Source organism: Liolophura sinensis, chromosome 6 (genome assembly GCF_032854445.1).
Source record: "Liolophura sinensis isolate JHLJ2023 chromosome 6, CUHK_Ljap_v2, whole genome shotgun sequence".
NCBI lineage: Eukaryota > Metazoa > Mollusca > Polyplacophora > Chitonida > Chitonidae > Liolophura > Liolophura sinensis.
This window is the reverse complement of record NC_088300.1, coordinates 56010191-56020735: the sequence shown is the minus strand read 5'-3', so window position 1 is coordinate 56020735 and position 10545 is coordinate 56010191.

Here is a 10545-nt window from a genome sequence, read left to right as displayed (position 1 = left end):
ATTCAATACAAAGGCATTTGCATCTCTGTTTTTAAGTAGACTTCTCCTAGTTGGCCGGAAATATTCCTGGAATCATTTTGAATAGTTGTGTTTCTGGACAGAAGCTATTTGCGGAAACAACGAACAGAGCTGTGATATTGGGTAGGGGATAGACTGTGTCTGGAGTTTAGGAATCGTAGCTAAAGACTACATCTTGTCACTGTCAGTATGTCATATGTTGTGTCTCAGTTAAGCTTCTGAAATGATTTAGAAACAGGTTTGACAATACTTAATGCCATAATCTTTCTGTCATGATAAGTGCAACTTAGAATATCTGTTTAGGCGACCAAAGATGACGGGCAAAAGACGTTTTTGAAAACACTCCTGGACTTTATGAGGTATTGTTGAGATTATTTCCATCTATCCATCCGATCAGTAGACAACATAGTGGCAGCAACAGGAAACATGTGTACTAGAATTGTTTGTTTTATTGGGGTTCCTTTCAATATAGTTCCTTCATATATGGAAGATGGTGTCTCCTTGTAGGATTCTGAACCCAATGTCAACATGTTTATAGTGCTACCTCACTGGAACGCCATTTTAGCGGCACCGGCCACGATGTTCCTCCCAGTTACATAATACCAAACAATATAGGAAAGCTTAGAGTTGTTACGAACCTCCTGAACTTTCGTCTTGTTTTTCAAATGAGAAGTTAAAGCGACGCCCGCCACGTTTAATACGGCACCCACACTATCTATCACAAAGCAAACTGGTACCTGGTAAGAAAGTGGAGAAAACAGCATGGCAGGCCAAAAATTTAAGAAGTTTTAACAGCTAGATTAACATTATTGGTAGAAGAGAGTTAGTCGATGCAGATTTTCACATCTTTAAAACCCGGGTTACTAGGGAATTCAGTAGCAAATAATCTGGATGGATCGAGTTGCAAAGCAGAGTCAGGGTTCTGCTAGCTGGTCTATACAAGACGGAGGTCTAATTGTATCCCGAGTATTTTTCAATGGGGGCTTTGTAGTTGACTGCTATCTGATGTGTAGCAGTCAACCGATTGGCTGGTACATTAGATGTAATATGGTTTAATGTTCAGGTATGCCATTGCAACATAAAGCGTCCATTGTTTGTGAGTTGGAAAGTTTCTCTCTCTTGCAGTGGGGCATTAACAATTGTGCTCCGTCCATGATACTTGCAAACGCGAGTCAATGGTGCTCTGTTAGCGGGCAGTAAACCCACGACTGTGTTACTCATTCACAACTACCAATCGACTTATCAACGCCGATTATCTCAACTTCATGCATTTATTTCACCCCCATGGCTTTGTCGTAAGGACAGAAGGGCGTCGGGTAACACCGAGATAAGCACATTAGCGAGTACATTGTTGGGAGGGCCATCCCTTTATATTCTATCACGATAAGTGTGTCTTTCAAGAAGCTCGCGATCATCTTCTAATGAGTTGTGTGTAAACCTCGTGGCCTGGCATGTGTACTAGAGACCTGGTAAGCTATAAGCTATCCACATACGCTGTAACTAGTGTCAGGTTGGTATGTGTATAGAGTGTTTTTTAAACTCGAGGCACCCTAAACTCGAGGCCGATTGTCAAAAATCGACATCGAGTTTTCCCGTCGAGTGATTGCATGTTAAAAGCTCCAGCCATTTTAAATCTTGACGTCGTGCATATTTTAAATGGGGTCTTCATATGGAAAAACCCAACGCACAAAGTGGCCACTCTTTAAAACCTAAAAAGGCCGAGGAGTTAGCACGCCAGCACGGCGCGGTGACCTAGAAGCCTCTCAACAATGCGGTCGTTGTGAGTTCAAGTCCAGCCAATGCTGGTTTTCTCTTTGGCCGTGCGTGAGAAAGTCTCACAGCAACCTGCGGATGGTCTTGGGTTCTCCCGCGATAGCCCGGTTTCCTCCCACCATAATGCTTATCGCTGTCGTATAAGAGCAATATTAAAAAATATAACATAAATAAATAAAACTTTGAAAAAGTTTGCAACTCGACGTCGATTATCGAGGGTGTATCGAGTTTTGGGGATTGATCCATTTAATGGGACCAGTAGGTTATAATCTCTTTTGATGGGTTTTTGTGTAAAAACATATCAATAAACTTATTTACTTCCTGAGCTTTTACACTTATGCAAGATTTATTCACCTCATCGTTGTTTAATGCCAGAAAGAGAAATCCCTCAACGTGCGATGGCGGTTATTGTTGTGGCTGTAGAAAAAATCGTTGTGACAGGGATAAACGTACGAAATTGGGAAAGTTATTGACAAACTTTCTCACCTGTGGCGAACAGACTTGCAGGCCATGGAAGACATGGTGGAAGACAAGTGGGTTTCAAAGAGACTGCAAAACGGCCACACAAACGTCTTCGACATCAAGGCCCATTCGGACAATGGGAACGACTTACACAAGATGATAACGGGCTGACGTTTAAGGAGAGAGAAGAATGGGAGAGAAAATTCTACGTTTTGCTTACCTTGATAACCTCACAAAATTTCTGACACAAACTTAAAACTGACCTAGTTTCGCACTCGCAACCTCTGTGTTGGCCTGTTGAGGAGTCGTTGGTGACGCAGTGCCCCCCCCCCCCCAAAAAAAAAAAAACACCCCAAAAAAACACACAGAGAGCAAATACATGTAGTCACTCACACCATCTTCGGTGTGAGTGTTCTGTACCAAGTTCTCGGAGACCTCCCGCTGAGCAGACTCAGTAATTAGGGCCTAGCATTACATTCCGCACACCTGACCTGAGTTAAGCTTAAGAGTGTAACACGATTAAGGAAAAGAATGGACAGCATAGCAAATAAACAAATAAGCGATTCCAGGTGCGTGCGCTTGAATGAATGTCACATTTTAGTCTTATTAGACTTTTTGCGGGTTTTCTCTAGGAGTAGAATCGATCGACCCATCTTCAGTGGGAAAGAATATGTTGATATCCTACTCTAGTCGCTCCAGCGAAAACCAGAGGCGAATCAGTCCATTCGTAAAGTCATTTCGCCAAAGACGAGAAGATCTCTTTTTGTATGCAAGTCGTACAAGGAAGAAATAAAAAACAAGGTTAGGTGGCCATTGCACCATGGCAGTGATATGAGGAGGAGAGACTATTAAAGGTTGAGAGGGAATCTGAGCTTGTCCGAGTGGATTGCCAGGCTTGTGACATTAGCGCTGTCTTAACAGTCACTCCATCCCGTTATCCCTCACACGTTTATCAACATGGCTTTCCTTGTGTCGGCTGTCACAGACACTAATCTTCGGATTGTTCGCTGAAAAAACCACAGACGCATTTTCACCAGTCAACCAATGTTTTACATGCACCTAATTTTGTTACACTTTGTCAGCAAAGGATTGGAATATCTAACAAGTGGTGGGGAATAAGTAGTGCACGCAGTCGTAAAAAAACTGCATTGGCCCGGAAGATCCATAAAATAACACGTTAACTACTCGGAATTGGGATGTTCCTAGCTTTTCCTAGATCCGGGTAAATGTGTACATTATTAAAAAATTGTTTTTGATGTTAACGGATTTGTTTATTACAGCATCGTTAAATATTTAAACTATATCATTAAATAAGAAAGTAATCTCGCCAAACGAATTTATTATCAACTCCTTCAAAGTGTTCCCCCACAATATGGATTCAATATTGCCTCAGTGCCGTTAAACCATAATCATTCATTCATTCATTCATTCATACATTCATTCATTAAAAATCTTTAATATATTCATCGTGAATCACTTCTACATTTAACTGATATTGTCACATGTCTTGTTGACTCTGACTTCAAGATTGACAACATATAAATTGGAGCATTGCCACGTTAAGGTAAAACCATAAACCTTCATTCATTTTGCCGCCAAGCATCATCCTTGGGGATTTATCTCTGTAGTGAGATACATCTGTACAAAACTGGAAGAAATCGACCTTCTTCCCCATAGAGTTGCTCAGTGTAACGAGATAGGCCAAAGACTGGCTGAGAGGAGTGCCATTGATAATGTCACTGGCATGGCGTTGCAGTGAGGAAGCACCATAAATATGCCCGAGGCTATACGAGGGAATATTGGTCAGAGGCATTTTTTGTGGAATTCTAGGCCGGCTCCTATGACAATATAATAACGATTGGCACGGACTTAGGACGGTCTCCTCCCACCATTATGCTGACCCCCATCGTATAAGTCAGCGTAAAACACCAATCAGATAAATAAATAAATAAATAAACAAATAAATAAATAATTGTACTATATAAGAAAGTAAAGCCTATGTGTAGAGTGAGCCTCGTCCATCACATAGCTCCAACTAGACGTAGGAATAGTCAAAGGCGCCGACAAGCTTATGTTTATATTACGTTTCCGAAGACTCATCTATTGATTTTACGTCCTTGTGCGGCAGTGCTCATTGGCTTTCGCTGCCTAATAAGGAACTGTAAAGCGACCTGCCATTATACATTTTACAAACTTCATTACCATTTTAATACTATGTCGTACATTGGCGACCTTGGTATTTTCTGAAAGGTTACAATTTGGGCTAAACGTAAAAGAAAAGAAAATTTGATTTGCGCTTACTGATTTCTCCCTCAAAATTTACAGTAGAACCTCTTTAAATATCGTCGTGATATGACTTAAAAAACAAACATTTCTGGTAATCTCTCACATGGACATCTGGAAATCTTTATCAAGTATTTATTACATGGTAAAATGGTTCTCCGATTCCGTGAAATGGGATGCCAATACGCCTGGCGGCAGGACCAATTCCATTCAAAAAATACATTTTCCAACATTTTCTATTTAAGTTTAAGACCTAACGTAAATTACTCAATAAATCTACTGAAGTAAATTACATATCGTAAAAAAAATAACTTTTCGATTTCAGGTTCCAAAGATCCAGCCGGAGGCGTATTCTATCTTCAAACCTTAATAATACAGAAGTAAGATACAAGTGGCTCGTCATGTACCGTTTCATGCTTACTTCAACTGTGACATATGGTCTGGAAACCCTAGTTATGGGAACAATAACTGCTTTTCTAATTAAACAGTCCAAGTGTCCAGATTTGATCATATTGAAAAGATGAATATAAATTTTGCCCAAGCACTAATTTAAAAGAGCATTATGTTTGTTGGCAACAATGTCCAAATGAGTTTGTCTATTAATAAAGCCACAATCGAAACCTAAAATAAGATTTTGAATTAAAAGAATACTCATATTCGACTTTGCCGCAATTTGAGTTCACATTATTTCCAACAACCTTTCAAGATGGCTGTTTCCTTCTGTCCTATGTTTGTAGACTGAAGCGATTGTGATTGGTCAAATAGCTGTAATGATGGTACAAAGTACAAAAATCTTTTGCAAACATGTTATCGACTATATGGACGCCTTTTCTTCTTTAATTGTTAATAATATATATTTACTTTTCTAGCAGTGTTTCCTTGTTGTAGAGATGTCTTTATATAAAGTGTTTAATATTTCTTTTCCACTTGATCACGGTGACACCCTTAATGTATGATGTTTATCATATATATATATTTCATTTAGCTATAGCAAAGTCCTTGGTTATGAGGTTGTTAAACACGTTCTCCACCCAGGGATAGCAAGTGTTACAGTATGCCATGATAGTTTACATACATTCTCCATCCACCCATAGCGAGTCTTACGGTATGCCATGATAGTTTACATACGTTCTTCACCCAGCCATAGCAAGTCTTACAGTATGCCATAATAGTTTACATACTTTCTCCACCCAGCCATAGCGAGTCTTACAGTATGCCATGATAGTTTACATACGTTCTCCACCCAACCATGGCGAGTCTTACTGCATGCCATGATGGTTTACATACTTTCTCCACCCAACCATAGCGAGTCTTACAGTATGCCAAGATAGTTTATATACGTTCTCCACCCAGCCATAGCGAGTCTTACAGTATGCCATGCTAGTTTACATACGTTCTCCACCCAACCATGGCGAGTCTTACTGCATGCCATGATAGTTTGCATACTTTCTCCACCCAACCATAGCGAGTCTTACAGTATGCCAAGATAGTTTATATACGTTCTCCACCCAGCCATAGCGAGTCTTACAGCATGTCATGATAGTTTACATACGTTCCCCACCCAGCCATACCGAGTCTCACAGCACGCCATGATAGTTTACATTCGTTCTCCACCCAGCCATACCGAGTCTCACAGCACGCCATGATAGTTTACATTCGTTCTCCACCCAGCCATAGCGAGTGTTACAGTATGCCATGATAGTTTACATACGTTCTCCATCCACTCATAGCGTCCACCATCCTGCCTGACTAATACTAAAAGATATCCATCCAACACATTTAGAGCCTAGTCAGCTGTGCCGACAACCGTGAGCAGAGGGTCCACCCTGATGAATTGGCCGGCGCAGTACGGGATGACGTATGCACTCACTCAATGGAAAATCGGATATATCATTCATTTAGACGAAAGTTGTCAAATGTGTTTCTCATCACTGAGACAAATGAGACCTACCCAGAAGCCTTGCATCTATTCGGTCGCCATGGGTTCAAGTCCAGCTCATGTTGGCTACCTCTCCAGTCGTACGTGGAAAGGTCTTCCAGCAGCCTGCGGATGGTCGTGGGTTTCCCGGTTTCCTCCCACCATAATGCTGGCCGCCGACGTATGAGTGAAATATTCGTACGGCGTAAAACACCAATCAAATAAATAAAATGAATCAGCAGTAGATCGTTGTTGACGATTGTCTATTTTTTGAGCATTTAAAGTTAAAAGATAAGATTAAAGCGTAACAATGAAAACTGGTATATATTTGTTATATTTGACTATGATATGCAATAGATATGTAATTTCAACACATAATATAAAGAAGAATTTTGTTTTGCTTGGGGTTGAAAGTCATTTCGGCCATATCACAACTGTTACTCGTGAAGCAGTTCGATCTCAGTTAAGGTTGTCATACTGCTGTATATTTCATCCATGTCCATAGACACCTGCTTTTGTCACACGATTGAAAAGTAACGCAATCAGTGTTAGCCAATGAAAGAGCAAAATACCTTTGAGAAAGGGTACAAATTTTGATTGGTCGAAGTATAGGTGTGTCTGGGCAAATATCCATAACTTACTCAGTCAGGGTGTCAATAAAAGAGTATCCATGAAGAGACCATGAAAAATATTTACTTCAGCGATATCTGGCCCCACAAGTCAATCATAAATACTCTCCACAGTTAATACCCTTTATTCTTCAACGAATTTGGTAAAATTTGGCCGTTTAATGCTGTCACAGTAGCTTTACAACAAAAGCATATTATGGTTTACGATGGTACAAGCGTTTCTATGGGTCACTCCATTAATTAGCCATCTGTGTGTTACTGTATCCGATTTGTGTGCCTTATCAGAAGAGGTAGTGGATTGATGGCTACGGGCTTCTGCTTGAAGAGCGTCTTCCCAAGCACTATCAGAAGAGGAAGAAGCATGACCTGGACTTGAACTCTTAGTGATCGCAATGGTGAGAGGGTTCTGGGTTATTATACAGCGCTAGCGCGCTAACCCCTAGGCTGCGGAGGTCTCTTATGACGCATGGAGACATCAGACGATGCCACACGTGTCACAGTGTCCAGGCTCCTGGTTAGACAGTAGCTGACATATCCACTATCAATGAACGCCAAGGTCGTGAAGTACCCTGGTAGCCAATGTAAGCCATGATCCGACTTGTTCTTAAAATCCTCTCCTTCTCATGTATGCTACATTACTGGAAAGCCATGCCGTAGACACCGGACATGACCTATACACAGTCACAAAGTCCAGACACCTAATCAGGTAGTGCGTGAAATATCTACTAACAATGAACGCCAAGACTGTAAAGCGACAAGATTGTAAAATGTTAAAGACTTTAAAATGGCTCAACTCGTTCTTGAACCCTTCTCTCGCTTAAAAGGCGCATACTTTAACTCTAATTCCACCGCCCGTTCTATGCACTGCATTCCAGTAGGAGCGTAAGTTAATTTTTGTAATAATGTGATTGATATTTTATCATTTATATTTGTCATGCTAATAATTCTCAGATAAGTGAAGGCTGTTTTATTCATATGAGCGGTTGATCCTGGCCAAAACCACTACGAAAACCATTCTAAAGATAAGCCTTAGCCAAAGAAGGGAGAACTGGATTTGAGCCTGCAACCTCTTTTTTTAACTGTCAAGGGTCTTCCGACAAAAGCCGCTTTAGGATGCACATGCGCAATTCGGGCAGTTGGGCGCAAGATTTGCTTCCGAACTGAAGAGTGAAGGAGCACTGATTGGGTAATACTGCCATGTAGACATTGTAGGTGGTTGATACACTCTAAATTCCTGCACAGTTAATTTGCACGAATTTTGCCCGTTTTGGATAGAACTTTTCTGTCCTATGTTACTACCTATCCCACTAGAGTTTACAAAGGTAAGATACTATCACTTCCGTTCCAGCAATCACAGCTTAGAAAATGTCAATTTTCAGTTACAATTTTTCGGTCATATGACGACGAAGGAATCCTTAGTGTGCATGTAATGTGCCTCTTTGTTGCAGGACGGATTTCCAGCGCTCTTTTATCTAGTACTGCTGCACTGAGACGCCTTACCGAAGGCAAGTAAGCCACCCCGCCCGAACCATTATACTGATGCGGGTCAACAAGTCCTCGCACTATGCCCTTAATGCTGAACGCAAAGCGAGGAAGTTACAACTTCCTCTTTTCTAAGGTCTCAGTGTGACTCGACCCAGGATTGACCCTGGATCTACTGCTCCCGAAGCGGACTCTCTACCAACTGTCGGGGACCGGTCATATATTTTTGAGGTTTAATTTAAAAAGTTCACTACATAACTAGTAACAAAAATCAATGAGCTCGTGAAACCTTTACAACTCATGTGAGAAAGTCATATGGACTATCGTGGTCAAGAAGCTCTTGTGCGGGACATATTGATGGGAAGAGTTGTTTCCCTTGTTTCATCTGCGATAATCACTTAATAGCGATTTTCACTTCTCTTGAAAGTAAACATAATGCAACCAAAGCCCTTGTCTCCACTTTCAGAAGATAAACCGCACTTATTTTTTCAATACAATATGCTGAATTACCTATGAATTCCCTTAATAATTGCATCCATAAAGTTTCATGTGAGAAAATCTTTTCTGTTTCAGTGCTTCGCATGTGTTGTGGTTTCATGAAATTACATCATAAATGAAATCAAACTCTTGTTATATTTCACAGATATGTTCTGTTTTAAAGTCCAAACAGAGCGTTTATCAGGTATGACTTCCAAGAATGGACTTGGGACAAATAATTATACAAATATCTAAAACTGTGTTAGTAATGGAAACTGTTAGGGACCGATAAACCATTCACCTCCAGGGCGGCGACGGCCCTATTCCTGCAACATTTTGTTACGTACATGATATGCATCCATGGCCTTGGTTGGAGCGATTGACAATATCTTCCTTATGACGACATCGACTGACCGTAGCTCAGATTTCAAGGTTGAAGAATGTGGGTCACAGCGGGCTTTAAACCAGCATTTCAGGATCCGAGTGTAAGTTCTCGTTTCTAAAGGTTGTCACGTGGTTTACAACGTAACGGGAAGAGTGGCGATATTAGTATGGTGACAGTTAATTTACATCATCCATGCTTTCATGTCAAAATAAAATCAAATTTGCCATTTAAGTACGTCGGATCGGATGCCAGCAGGTTTTGACACTTTAATTATGTATGAATATTCAAAACATTGTGACAACTGCATGCAAATTTTGTAAATTATCTAATTTAACTGAGCTTAAATCAAGAGGTTGTGCTGTAGAGACAATGGTAAGTTTAATACCAAGCATGAACATGTGAAATCTTACATTAAAGCTAAGGCAATATACGACAAAGTAACATGTTTTAGCTTAGTAATCTTTATATAAGATAAGCTATAAAAGATTAGTAATGGTCTTAGTAATATTTAAGCGATATATTGTGCCGATGTTAGTACATCAGTTTGACTGCCTGTATGATTCCTCACATCGTAAGATTGCTATCATAATATAAATACTGATGCTCTCGGTGATGGTACAGACTGTCAACAAAGTAGTCTCCCTTGAAATGCATCAGTAGAATGTTTCATCAGTATTTCATTATTCTGTACACGTAAAAAGCGATATATTGCCTTTACCTTGCGGAAACCGAGCCCTAGTGATTTATGCATATATGGTTTCGAAAGCGTATATATATATATATATATATATATATATATATATATATATATATATATATATATATATATATATATATATATATATATATATATATATATATATATATATATTCTTTTTTTTTTGATTGTTGTTTTACGCCGTACTCAAGAATATTTCACTTACACGACGGCGGCTAGCATTATGGTGGGTGGAAACCGGGCACAGCCCGGGGGAAACCCACGACCATCCGCAGGCTGCTGGAAGGCCTTCCCACTTTTGGCCGGAGAGGAAGCCAGCATGAGCTGGACTTGAACTCACAGCGACCGCATTGGTGAGAGGCTCCTGGGTCATTACGCTGCGCTAGCGCACTAACCAAAT